An 11,468-nucleotide genomic window follows, 5' to 3' on the forward strand; every position below is an offset into this window, starting at 1 on the left:
GCACCTAACATCTTCATTACACATTCCTCAATTAATGCTTATGTTAATACAGGCCACGCTTGGTTTGAATTCTCTGAAATGAATAAATGCTTGAACCTCTGCTAGGAAAGTAGTACAGCTGTGGAGGATACCTTTTCTAGTTTGTATCCATCCTGAGCATCAATCCCCTTTCTCTGTGCTCAGCAGTTCCCAGAGGGGGTTCCGGCTTGCCGTGCTCCTATTGGTCCTCTACCGGCGTATGAACTTCGGAAGACACCTCACTCAAGCTGGACCAGTCGGATTCTTTTCCTGGGAGCCAGCTGGTTCTGGCATCTGAGACTAAGCTCTGGGTACAGGGGGGTCTCCAACTCTGTCCTGACCTGCCCCCCGGTGCCCTCGACATCTGCAGAGTCCATCCTCTCTCAGAGTTCACATTTCCCCCTACTGCTAGCCACAGCCCATGCAGAGGATTGTAGGTAGGGAGGCGGGGTGGGGGTGGAGTGGGAAAAGGCCCAGGCTGCAACACTGAGCACCCCCGAGTTGGGAAAGAGAAAGGCCTGTAGTTTCCCCCCTCATCCTGAGACCCAGTCTTCTCAGGGGTCCCCCCACCCTCCACCGATGAGCCCCTCCCTCACTGGGCCCTCATTCTCCTCAGCCACATCAAAGAGTCCCCTCTCCACAATTTCCCCTCCACCCTCGGCACTGGCCACATCCTCAGAAAGGCGTAGACAGGGCCTGTGACTGAGCTGGGCTGGGGGTGGGGAGGTGGGGGTGGGACTGGGTTCTGCACTTCCCCTCTTGGCTGGGCCCTCCTGTGGGCCGCTACCTCCCTGTGCATCCTCAAGAGCAGAGGGGTCTCCACTCCCACCTCTGTCCTCATCATTGCCTCTGGCCCCTGAGCTACCCACAGCAGGTCTTCCTCTGGAATAATATGTCCCCTTGAGCACCAGCTGCCATGTGCTGGGCTGAAAAAAACAGCAGGGAAATCTTGTCCAGAGATTGGACATGGAGGGTGGCAGTCTCGCCTGGTGTGGTTAGGCACTCATTTCAGAGGAACATTGATGACCAGAGCTCATGGGCCAGGGCCAGGGCCTGGGGCAGGTGGAGGAACTGGGAAAACTTGGGGCTGAGCCTGCCTCCCAGGCCTGCCCCCTCCGCCTTGGTATGCTCCTTGGAGGAGAATTAATAGAGGCAGGAGCAGTATACACAGGTGGGTATTTTAACAGCCAGGTCTCCCACAATGAAACTGGCTGCTCTGGAGGTGTCCAAATGGAGATGGGTGAGCACATTTTGAGGATACACAAGACTTACCCATAGGAGTAAGCTGGACTCAGGAATTTCTGTGGCCTCTCTCAGATTTCACATCCCCACCTGGATAATAAAAAAAAAGGGGGGGGATTAAAATATTCTTCTCCTGGTAAGTTGAAAAGGAATCATGAGAGGATAGACCAGTAGCATATAACCTTAGAAGTATGGAGTGGCTCATTCTACACAGGGCTGAGGAAGTGTTGGAAGGTGCTCCACAGAGACAGAGAGAAGACTGAGGTAAAAGATGGTGGGTGTGGTGGAGTGGGACGTGGGGACACGCATGCACATGCACAGCTTTCTAGTTTCCAGTTCTGGTTCTGTACTCAGGAAATCTGTTGAACACTGCTTTCATAATAATATTTCCTCTTTTGCTTACAGCCTATTGAATTGGTTTCTCCCCCTTTTGTCTCCAGCAGTCTTTTCTAATAAGTACAGTATTTTATGATCATGGGCTTATGAGCCAAGTGAGCTTAGGTTTATATCCTCCTCTATGAAACAGGCAAAATAATCCTTCCTTCCTGGGGTTGCAGTGGGGACGAGATGAGATGTATGGACTAGTGCTGCCATTGGCACTCTGTAGCAGTCCTTGTGATGGGTATGATGTTACTGTAGGAGTAGGCTCAGTTTTTTCCTAAGAATCCCAAAGCGGGCCAGGAATAATGCCCTGTATGGGTCAAATGAGGCTCTCCATTGTCCAGTCCATAAATACGCCCTGTCTAGTTTCATGGCATGGCTCGTAGTCTGTCTTCCATTGGCCAGACACACCTGGACCAAACTGATAAGTGTTTTCAAGGTCCTTTACTGGGGCCATACCCCCATGGCCTCCTGCTGTCCTTGCTGACTCCTCCTTTCATTGTTCATCTCACCGAGGCATTGGGAAGAGAAAGAGATTGTGCATAGTAAATGGGAACAACAGGAAGTGGACGCTATGAAGAAATTGCTGCAATGTGGATTCTGTACTAAGCATGTTTTGTATCTAATCTTCATGACGCCCCTGCAAGACAGGTCTTACTATCCCCCAGTGACATCACAAATTGCAATTCTGAGAGGTTGCATGACTTGCACTAGGCCACCGGGCTAACACTCCTATAGTCCTGAAAGCCTGCCTGGGTTAGAGGGAGTCCTAACCTTCAGGTGGCAGATCACGGTCAGGTTGCTCAACTTTTCTAGATTCCTCACCTGTAAGCTGAATTCTTTTTTAAAGATGTTATTTACTTATTTATTTACTTATTTGACAGACAGAGAGCAAGAGTGAGCATACAAGCAAGGGGGAGCAGCAGAGGGAAAGAGAGAAGCAGGCTTCCTGCTGAGCAGGGAGCCCGATGCGGAGCTTGATCCCAGGATCCTGAGATCATGACCTGAGCCGAAGGCAGACACTTAACCGACTGAGCCACCCAGGCACCCCTCTAAACTGAATTTTAGCCGAGTTCTCAACAATTCTGAGAATTTGAGACAGAAGCCATGCATCCTCCATTTTATTTTTTTTAAGATTTATTTATTTATTTTGGGAGGAGGGGCAGAGGGAGAGAGAGAACCCCAAGCAGACTCCCCACCAAGCGCAGAGACCCACATGGGGCTTGATTCCACCCCCCTGAGATCATGACCTGAGCCGAAAGCAAGAGACCGACACTCAACTGATTGAGCCACCCAGGTGCCCCTCAATATCCTCCATTTTAAATAACCCTCTTAGCAATGCTTACTCTCTTTTATTCTCTGTGTTATCAGAACCATGACTAGCTGAGGTGGTTGCTGAAGGCAAAGGAAATCCAGAATGGGTAGTGTAAGTAGGTAGTAACAAATACCAACTATGAGCATGTGATCAGTTACTCTCATGAGTATTCCTCCTTATTTTGTTATGAACATGTTTGTCGTGTGTGTGTGTGTGTGTGCACGTGCATGTGCGTGTGTGTATGCAAAATGATACAGCCACTTGGGAAAATATTTTGGCAGTTTCTTATATAGTTAAATATATATTTAGCATATGACTCAGCAACTCCACTCCTAGAAATGCACCCAAGTGGAATGAAACTTATATTCATATAAAATCTGTATGTAAGTATTCATAGCTGTTTTATTCATAATTGCCAGAAATTATGGGAACAATCTAAGTGTCCTTAACTGGTGCGTGGCTAAACAAACTTGGTCCATCAATACCATGAAATAAGTATTACTTAGTAGTAAAAGGGGACAGACTGATACACACAACAACATGCGTGAATCCCAAATGCATTATGCTAAATGTAAGAAGACCAGACTCAAAGGCCTGTTTGAATCATTTATAGGACAATCTGGAAAAGACACAACTAGGACAGAAAACACCAGTTGTTGCCAGGGACTGGAGATAGAGGGGAAGGCTATCTCCAAAGAGGCACAGGTAAGTTTTTAGGGTCATGTAACTGTTTCATATCTTGATAGTTGTTGTAGTTGTGTGATTATATGATACACTAAAAAATATAAACGTTCCTGTATGTAAATTATACCTTACTTTTTTTGGAGGAGGAAGGAATTAATGTTTACCTAACTCATACACTGAGATAAAGACTTTCAAAATACCAGGAGGTCCATAAGAGCTGAGGGGGGGGAAAGGCAATATACATCAGAAATTTTTAGAGAAATTCTTTGGAAATATTAAGAGTTCAGTGAATTCCCTAATTGGCATCAGAATCACCTTTGGGATTTATAAAAAATACATGGATTTTACTTCAGAGACTCTAATTCAGTAAGTCATGGTTAGGTCCCAGGAATTTCTATTTCTTCGGTATTCACTAAATTATTGTGAAACCCATCTAGGTTTAGAACTCCTGAGACAGAATTGCTAATGTCCTTTCCAAACTAAGCATTCCTGTGATGGCATAGAATTTCAGACATATGTAAACTTCTCTGGGGGAGGAAAAAAACCACCTTTACTTTTACTAATACTGACTGGTATTTAGCATTTCCTTCAACTGTGAGTTTGGGTAACAAAATTCAAATATTAACAATTTCTATGACTTTGCTGCACACAGACATCTCATAAATTTTCATTCAATATTAACATCATATTATAAATCATGACATTTCAGATTATGAAATATCCAGATGATATTTCAGATAGCTTGAAATAACATTAACACTCGTCATTAGTTGGAAATTATAGTAACTTCTGGAAGAATCCATTTTGATAATTGCATTTTAATAAAATTAGTTTTCTTTACTATCTTCTGCATTTTGTTTTCTTAATTTAAAAACCCTTTTTCTAGAAGAGGTCCAATGCTTTACCAGATGGCCAAAGGGACTCATGGCACAAAACACTTAAGCATTTCGAAGGTAAGATTTGAATTACGATGGTTCCCATAACTGCAGACACACCCATATGTAAATGAAAGCAGAGGGGAAGACTAGCCTAAAATACAAATAGTGATTGGGTCTTGGTTCATCCAAGGTATTTCTGGTGAACAACGCCCTTCTGCTCAGTCGGATTGGCAAGGGAATTTGTTTACTTGTTTGAGCCAAGTTGACAGGTTGAGGGTAATAAGCCTGGGTCTTGAGAGGCACGCTGAGCCATCTGAGCAATCCCGTATCACACGAGTGCTGATACTCACACGTATGCACCTGATGGAACTTCTTCCCCTCCTATTTCAAGAACATAAAAACAAAACAAAGAAATAAATAAAACCCAGACAAGGTTGTGAACTGAGTTCAGAGGCACAGATTTGTAAAGTTATGGAATACACACAAATACACACTCCACATGTAAACATATACTCAAAATCAAACTGTAAATATTAAACTCTATGGAAGAAGGGCCACATAATTTACATGTTCTCTTTTAAGATACTGTATTTAAAGTTCTGGTCATAGCAGGGGCGCCTGGGTGGCTCTGTCGGTTAAGCGTCTGCCTTTGGCTCAGGTCTTAATCCCGGGGTCCTGGGATCTAATCCTGCGTTGGGCTCTCTGCTCAGCAGGGAGTCTGCTTCTCCCTCTGCCTCTGCCCCCCCCCCCCCCCCCGCTCATGCGCACGCTCTCTCTCTCTCTCTCAAATAAATAAACAAAATCTTAAAAAAAAAAAAAAGTTCTAGTCATAGTAGAATGAATAAGCCCTGAGGTGTTTTTTTGTTGTTGTTGTTTCATTTGGCTATAAAAGACGTTAATTGCCTACGGAAAAACATCCCCAGTGGAAATTAACAAAGATTGGTCAAAGTGAAGGCATAACGCCCATGTTTGGAAAAGTGCCATGTAAGAGGGCATGAGAACATAAGGCTTAAAGTCTTAAGCTTCAGCCTGAGAGAGATGGACCAGTGCTTCTCAGCGAAGTGACTCTGAGCCGGGGGCTTACCTTCGTGAGCCCGATTGTTCATCCGTAGGGCGGGATCCTGCCTGCTGCATTGGCTCTTGTAATGACTGAACGGTATGTTGCCAGGAGAAAAGACTGAGAAAATTTGATGGGAGAAGACTTTCTCAAAATTAATCAAAATCAAAGGCTTCCATAAAAAATAAGATCGATCCATGGAAAAAGAGAGGGATAGAGGCTAGGTGGCTCGATGTGTGGCAAAGTAAGCAGTGAGAGCTAGGAGAAAACAAGTATAAGGGTGTTTTTTCTTATGCTTAAAAGTTTTCTAAATACAATGTTGGGGGGAGGGAATCTAGAGGCTTTTCTATAGCAGCGAGTGGCCTTTGGAAATGTCGATGGTGCCCCTGAGCCCAGGAAATAAGGAACAATTGCCTCAGCATTCTGCTGTGTAGTTGGGTCTCCAGACCTGGTATAGAGAAGACCCATTTGGGCAAGGCCAAGTAATTCTGTTTTCAAGCATTTTGAACTTGAGCAATTCGGTTAGCCAGCCTCATCGTCCTTTTCATCATTTGCAAACAGTGAATATTATGCCTGTCTCTTAGGACTGAATGCAAATGTACCTGGCACCTCTGATTAGGGATATGATTAGGAGATAACAATTAGTACTATTCTTATTATCAGAGTAAAAAAAAAACCCTTAAAATTCATCTAGCCTCTCATTTAACAGATGAACAAGCAGATGCTCAGAGGGGAAACGTGATTTCCCCAAAGTCACAAGCTGATTAGTCATAGAACCAGAACTTGCATTCAGATCTTCTGTATTCCAGTCCAGTAATCTCTCATCGCTCTTTCTCCTGAGACCTGTTTCTTCCACCTTATAAAATGACATGAACCAACTCCATGGCAATCAGTTATCCTCAATAATTCCCATGCAAACGAGCAAATGCCCAGTAAGAGACAGCCGGAGGCTGGAATGGTGGAGTGTTCTCCCCTGCTGGCTTTGCTGATCTGCCATCAATCCTCGGGCAGTCCCAGATTCCACAGGATCAAGAGACTTTGGGGGCAGCCAGCTTTGAGCCGTCCAGGGATCTTGGGCCTGAGAAGCAGCATGGTTCTTCAGTTTGGGCCCTGCGGCATGCTGTCCTAGCACTTGGCACCTTCAGGGGTATAGCAGCAGCCCCTCAGCAAGTCATTCCTTGTCCCATCTCATTTGACCAGACCAGGGCAAAGAAGGAGCTCCTCCTGGAATATGACTGGGGTCCTAAGGCCTGCCTGTTCCCACACAGGCTCCCCCATGTTGGGCTCAAGAGCTCCAAATTCTTGCTCCGTTTGCAGAAGGGAAATCAGAGAACTTCTATCCCCTTGCAATCACATCACTGTTTAACAACTTTCCACCAAGGGTTCAGAAATTGGAGAAAAGAGCTTCTACGGTCTGAGTCATTTTCCCATCTCTGGCCTGCTCCCACCGGGACATTTCTCTGGCCTCGTCCAACACATGTGCACATCGTGCTAGTCTTGGAGAAAATTCATCTACAAAGATTTCTTTTTTAATGTTCAGTATAGAAATGCTCATGGCTACATGATTCTGGGCTTCCTTATCTGTTGCCGGGAAACTTGATGAGTGCAAATCCTGAAGAATCTAAAGTAACAAAATAACTTTCCACGGAGAAGGTAGAGTGGTGTAGGAAACCGTGAAATGTCAAGTCTGGATATTATTGCTTTTATAAAAATGTGAAGCTACATAAGATTTTGGGGTGTCTTTCCCGCCATCAGAAAAATCTCTGGAGCTGGCTGGCAAAGAGCCAACAGACACTGGATGCATTCCTTAAAACAAAAACAAAATTATTGAGGTATAACTTAACACGCCATGGCTATGGCTCTCATTTCAAGTGTACCATTCAACAATTTTTAGTTAACTTATAGAATTGTGCAACTATTATCCCAATCCAATTTGAAATCATTTCAATCACACCAGAAATTCCTCCTGCCCTTTAGGCAGGCACTCCCCATTCCCACTCCCAGTCCCTGGCAAACACCAATCTGCTTTCTTTCTCTGTAGATTTCCCTTTTCTAGAAACTGCATACAGATGGGTAGGTGGGTTCTTAAGGGCAGATAATCGTATCTCTATTACTCATAAATTCAATCAACCACTTCACAATGTATATTATGCATGCTAGTTGTTTGTCCTAACGCAAGTGAAAGAGACTAGTTCCTGTCCAGCTAGGAAGGCAGGAAGTTAAACTACTAAAACCAAGGAAGGTGATGGTCTGTGACAGGGGAGGCCCAGAGCTCTCTGGGAACGCTTATCTGGAGCTCATAAAGTAGTTTGGAGAAGTCCGAGGAGGCCTCTTGGAGGAAGCGGCATGTGAATGAAAAACCAAAGGGTAGGCTGGAGGCAAGCAGGAGAGTCAGGCGAGAACTCTGCAGGCCAGCCGTAGAGGATATGTGTTGAGTCTGAGGGACCAAAGCACGTTTGACAAGGCTGAAATATAATGTGTGTGAAGGAGCAAGGAAGGCCAGGGGACATGGTGACCATGGGGGGGTGACCTTGGTGGGGGTGTAAAGCCAGGTCACAATTGGCCATGGTGTGATGCTTGGATGGTGTTCTGAAGGCAGTGAGAAGCCTCTGAGGAGCTTTAGGTAGGGTTGGATGTGACATGGCAAACGAACAGGAGCAGGGCTAGGAAAGTGCTGAAATAACCCAAGCAAGAGATGCCACTGGAAGGCAGCATAGCCATGTGGTTAAGAGCTCTGGATTCTTCTGAAGAAGACATACAGATAGGCAACAGTTTTTGGCGGTGCAGGAAGAGAAGTAATAAGGAATCAGCTAACACAATTACGAAAGCTGGCAAATCCAAAATCTACAGAGCCAAAGTTCCAGTTCAAGTCCAAAAGGTGGCAGGCTATTGTAGTAGCAGGATGAGTGGATGTCTCAGTTAAAAGGCCACCATGCAGGAGAATTCTCTCTTACTTTGGGGAGAGTCAGCCTTTTCTTCTATTCAGACCTTCAACTGATTGGATGAGGCCCACCCACAGTATAGAAGGCAATCTGCTTACTCAGTCTATCAATTTAAATGTTAATCTCATTCAACAATACCCTCACAGAAAGACCCAGAATAATGTTTTACCAAATACCTGGGCACGTTGTGGCCCAGTCAAATTGACACATAAAATTAACCATCATCCGGGTTCATAAGAAAAGTGGTGCCATTTTATAAAGGGGAGTCAGGGAAGTTATCTCCAAGGAGAGGCCATTTGAATAGTGACTTAAATGAAGTAAAAGCAAGAAGCTGTGTTGGTGGGCCCTTCCAGGTGGAGGGAATAATAAGTATCCAGGGCCAGTCCAGAACATCTGAGCTAGGGTAAGAAGCCGCTATGGCCGGAGTAGGAAGCCAGTAGGGGGTGCCTCAGGGGAGGTGCTGAGGTTGGAGAGGTGGACAGCAGCAGGTTCATGTGAACCTTGGGGACCACAGTGAAAATTGGGCATTTCATTTTAAGGATCACGGAAAACTATTGCGGAGTTTTGGGTACATCTCTCTGGCTACTGTGCTGAGGATAGGTTGTAGAGGTCAAGGGTGGAAGCAAGGACACCAGTCACTTGAGCTTATTGCCATAATCAAGCTAGAGATGACGGTGGCTTGGGCTGTAGCGAAGTCCATGAGAAGCAGCCGGATTAGGGATGTACTTTGTAGGGAGAGCAGAGGACCTGGTGGGAAAGTGATAGACACATTAATAGAAAATAGACAAATGCTCAGGATGTGCCCCATCAACCCTTTTCACAGACCTTGATTATGCTTGATGACAATTCAGCTTTCACAGAGGATATCCTTTTGCTGGGGTGGCCTCTGTCAGCTGATTATTTTTCTGAATGGCTGTGGATGTGCTCACTCTTCTGGAAAGTTGCTCTTGCTTTATTCATCACTATATGCTTCTGTCTGTTTGCCAGGAAAGCTAGCTCTGCACGTGCTGCCTTCACTATATCTTGGTCGCTCAGCTTAGCTTTGCGAGAGCTTCTTGGCTAAATATCATGGACTTGTTTGTCTGGTTTTCTTATTTTTCCAGAGCACTGCAAGGTTATTGAGGTATAATTTACATAAGTCAAATGCACAAAGCTTAAGTGGACAGTGTAATGTGTGTACCTGTGAAAACTACACCATAAACAGGATTAGAACATTCCCACTGCCCAAGACAGTTTCCCCAAGCCCGCTCCCAGTCTGTCTGTACCACCCTGGTCCTGTCCCCACCAACCTCTGTCCTGATACCTATCACCATAAAGTAGTTTGGCGTATTCAACTTCATATAGTAAAATCATTAGAATGCCTTATTTTGTGTCTGGCTTCTTTCATTCAGCATGATGTATTTGAGATTCATCTGTGTTATTGATTGTGTCGGTAGTTTGTTCCCTGGGTAAATATAGAGTAATTTATTTATTAATTCACCACTTGGTGGCCATTTGAGTGGCTTAAAGTTTGAGGTCATTATAATTAAACTGCAGTAAAACATTATTCACAACAGCCACGATATCGAAATAACCTGCATGTCCATTGACAGGTGAATGGATAAAGAAGATGTGGTGTATACACACAAGGGAATATTATTAAGCCTTACAAAGGAAGGAGATCCTGCGATATGGGACAACATGGCTGAATCTGGAGGACACTATGCTAAATAAAATAAACCATCACAAAAGGACAAATACTGCATGATTCCACTTATATGAGGTATCCAAACTAGCCAAACTCATAGAAGCAGAGCATAGAATGGTGGTTGCCAGGGTCAGGAGAGAGGAGGAAATTGGGAGTTGTTATTTAATGGGAAAAGAGTTGCAGTTATGCATGATGAATAAGTTCTAGAGATCTTCTGTATGACATTGTGCCTGTGGTTACCAATACTTATTTTTTACGCTTAAAATTTTGCTAAAACCATAGCTCTGATGTCAAATGTTTTTACTACAATAAAAAATTGCAGTGAACATTGGGTGCATGACTTTTTATTTACACACATTTTCATTTCTCTTTGGTAAATACCCAGGAATGGAATTGCTTGGTCACAGGGAAGGTGTATGTTAAAATTTATTAGAGTTTTGTTCAATTTAGCTTTCATGTGTGGGAAGGCCCACAGGACACTTAAGAACTTTCCTCATCAGACCTTAGAAGGGAAACAATCCGTGGGGATAATGATAAAGATGCAAATGCTGATGAAGAGAAAGAGAGGAGAGCCATGATAATGGTGATGTCTTTGTAGTACTTACCATGGGTGGCTTTCTATGTATTAATTTATGAAATCCTTACAACACTGAGAGGTGGGTATTATTTATCCTCATCTTACAGTTGAAGAAACTGAGGCTGGGAGATGTTAATCTTTGTTCTCAAGGTCACTCAAACCCAAATTGAAAAAGCCCATGTTTTTCAACTAATTGTACCACCTCCTAAGGAGTCCTGTGGACATCATCTCTCACATCTTCTCCCGATGCCTTGACCATCCTTCTGGGTGACTGCTGTGTCTTTGATGGGACTTTCTGAGTCTTCTTTGAGTCCACTTGGCTTGGCCGCTGCCCTCTGGTGTGGGAAGTGCTGACCTCATGTCTTCTGGCCTGACAATGTCCCTTTGATTAGTTTGTTTGCCCTGTTCAGACTCCTTCCAGTTGGTCTCCCCGCCCCCCTTCCCCTCCCTTGTCCCTACCCACTGCGCCCCACCCCTTCATCATCCCCACACCTCCACCACCAAACTGCCCTATAATTTACCTGGGGCCCATAACCGTGCACTTTTGAATCAACTTCACTCAACTGTTAGAAGAATCTTCCCCCAAAACTGCTTATTTGCTCTCCAAAATATTTTGTTGTTTTTGTGAAGAATTGTGCCCAGAATCATTTTTATAATGAAAGTGTTTGACTCAGTATCCTTATTTTG

The 11,468-nt window shown here is 44.4% G+C and overlaps 1 long non-coding RNA gene across 1 annotated transcript; it reads left to right on the forward strand.

Annotated features, from left to right (window-relative positions):
- Positions 1 to 3,371: 3,371 nt before the first annotated feature.
- Positions 3,372 to 10,433, forward strand: LOC123836959 (uncharacterized). The gene is made up of 3 exons (XR_006789128.3): positions 3,372 to 3,661; positions 4,527 to 4,593; positions 10,110 to 10,433. It is a non-coding gene; the product is annotated as an uncharacterized LOC123836959 (long non-coding RNA).
- The last annotated feature ends 1,035 nt before the right edge of the window (positions 10,434 to 11,468 follow it).

Source organism: Mirounga angustirostris, unplaced genomic scaffold, assembly GCF_029215605.1.
Source record: "Mirounga angustirostris isolate CCGP_5_RB_7025 unplaced genomic scaffold, mMirAng1.0.hap1 SCAF_8, whole genome shotgun sequence".
Lineage (NCBI taxonomy): Eukaryota > Metazoa > Chordata > Mammalia > Carnivora > Phocidae > Mirounga > Mirounga angustirostris.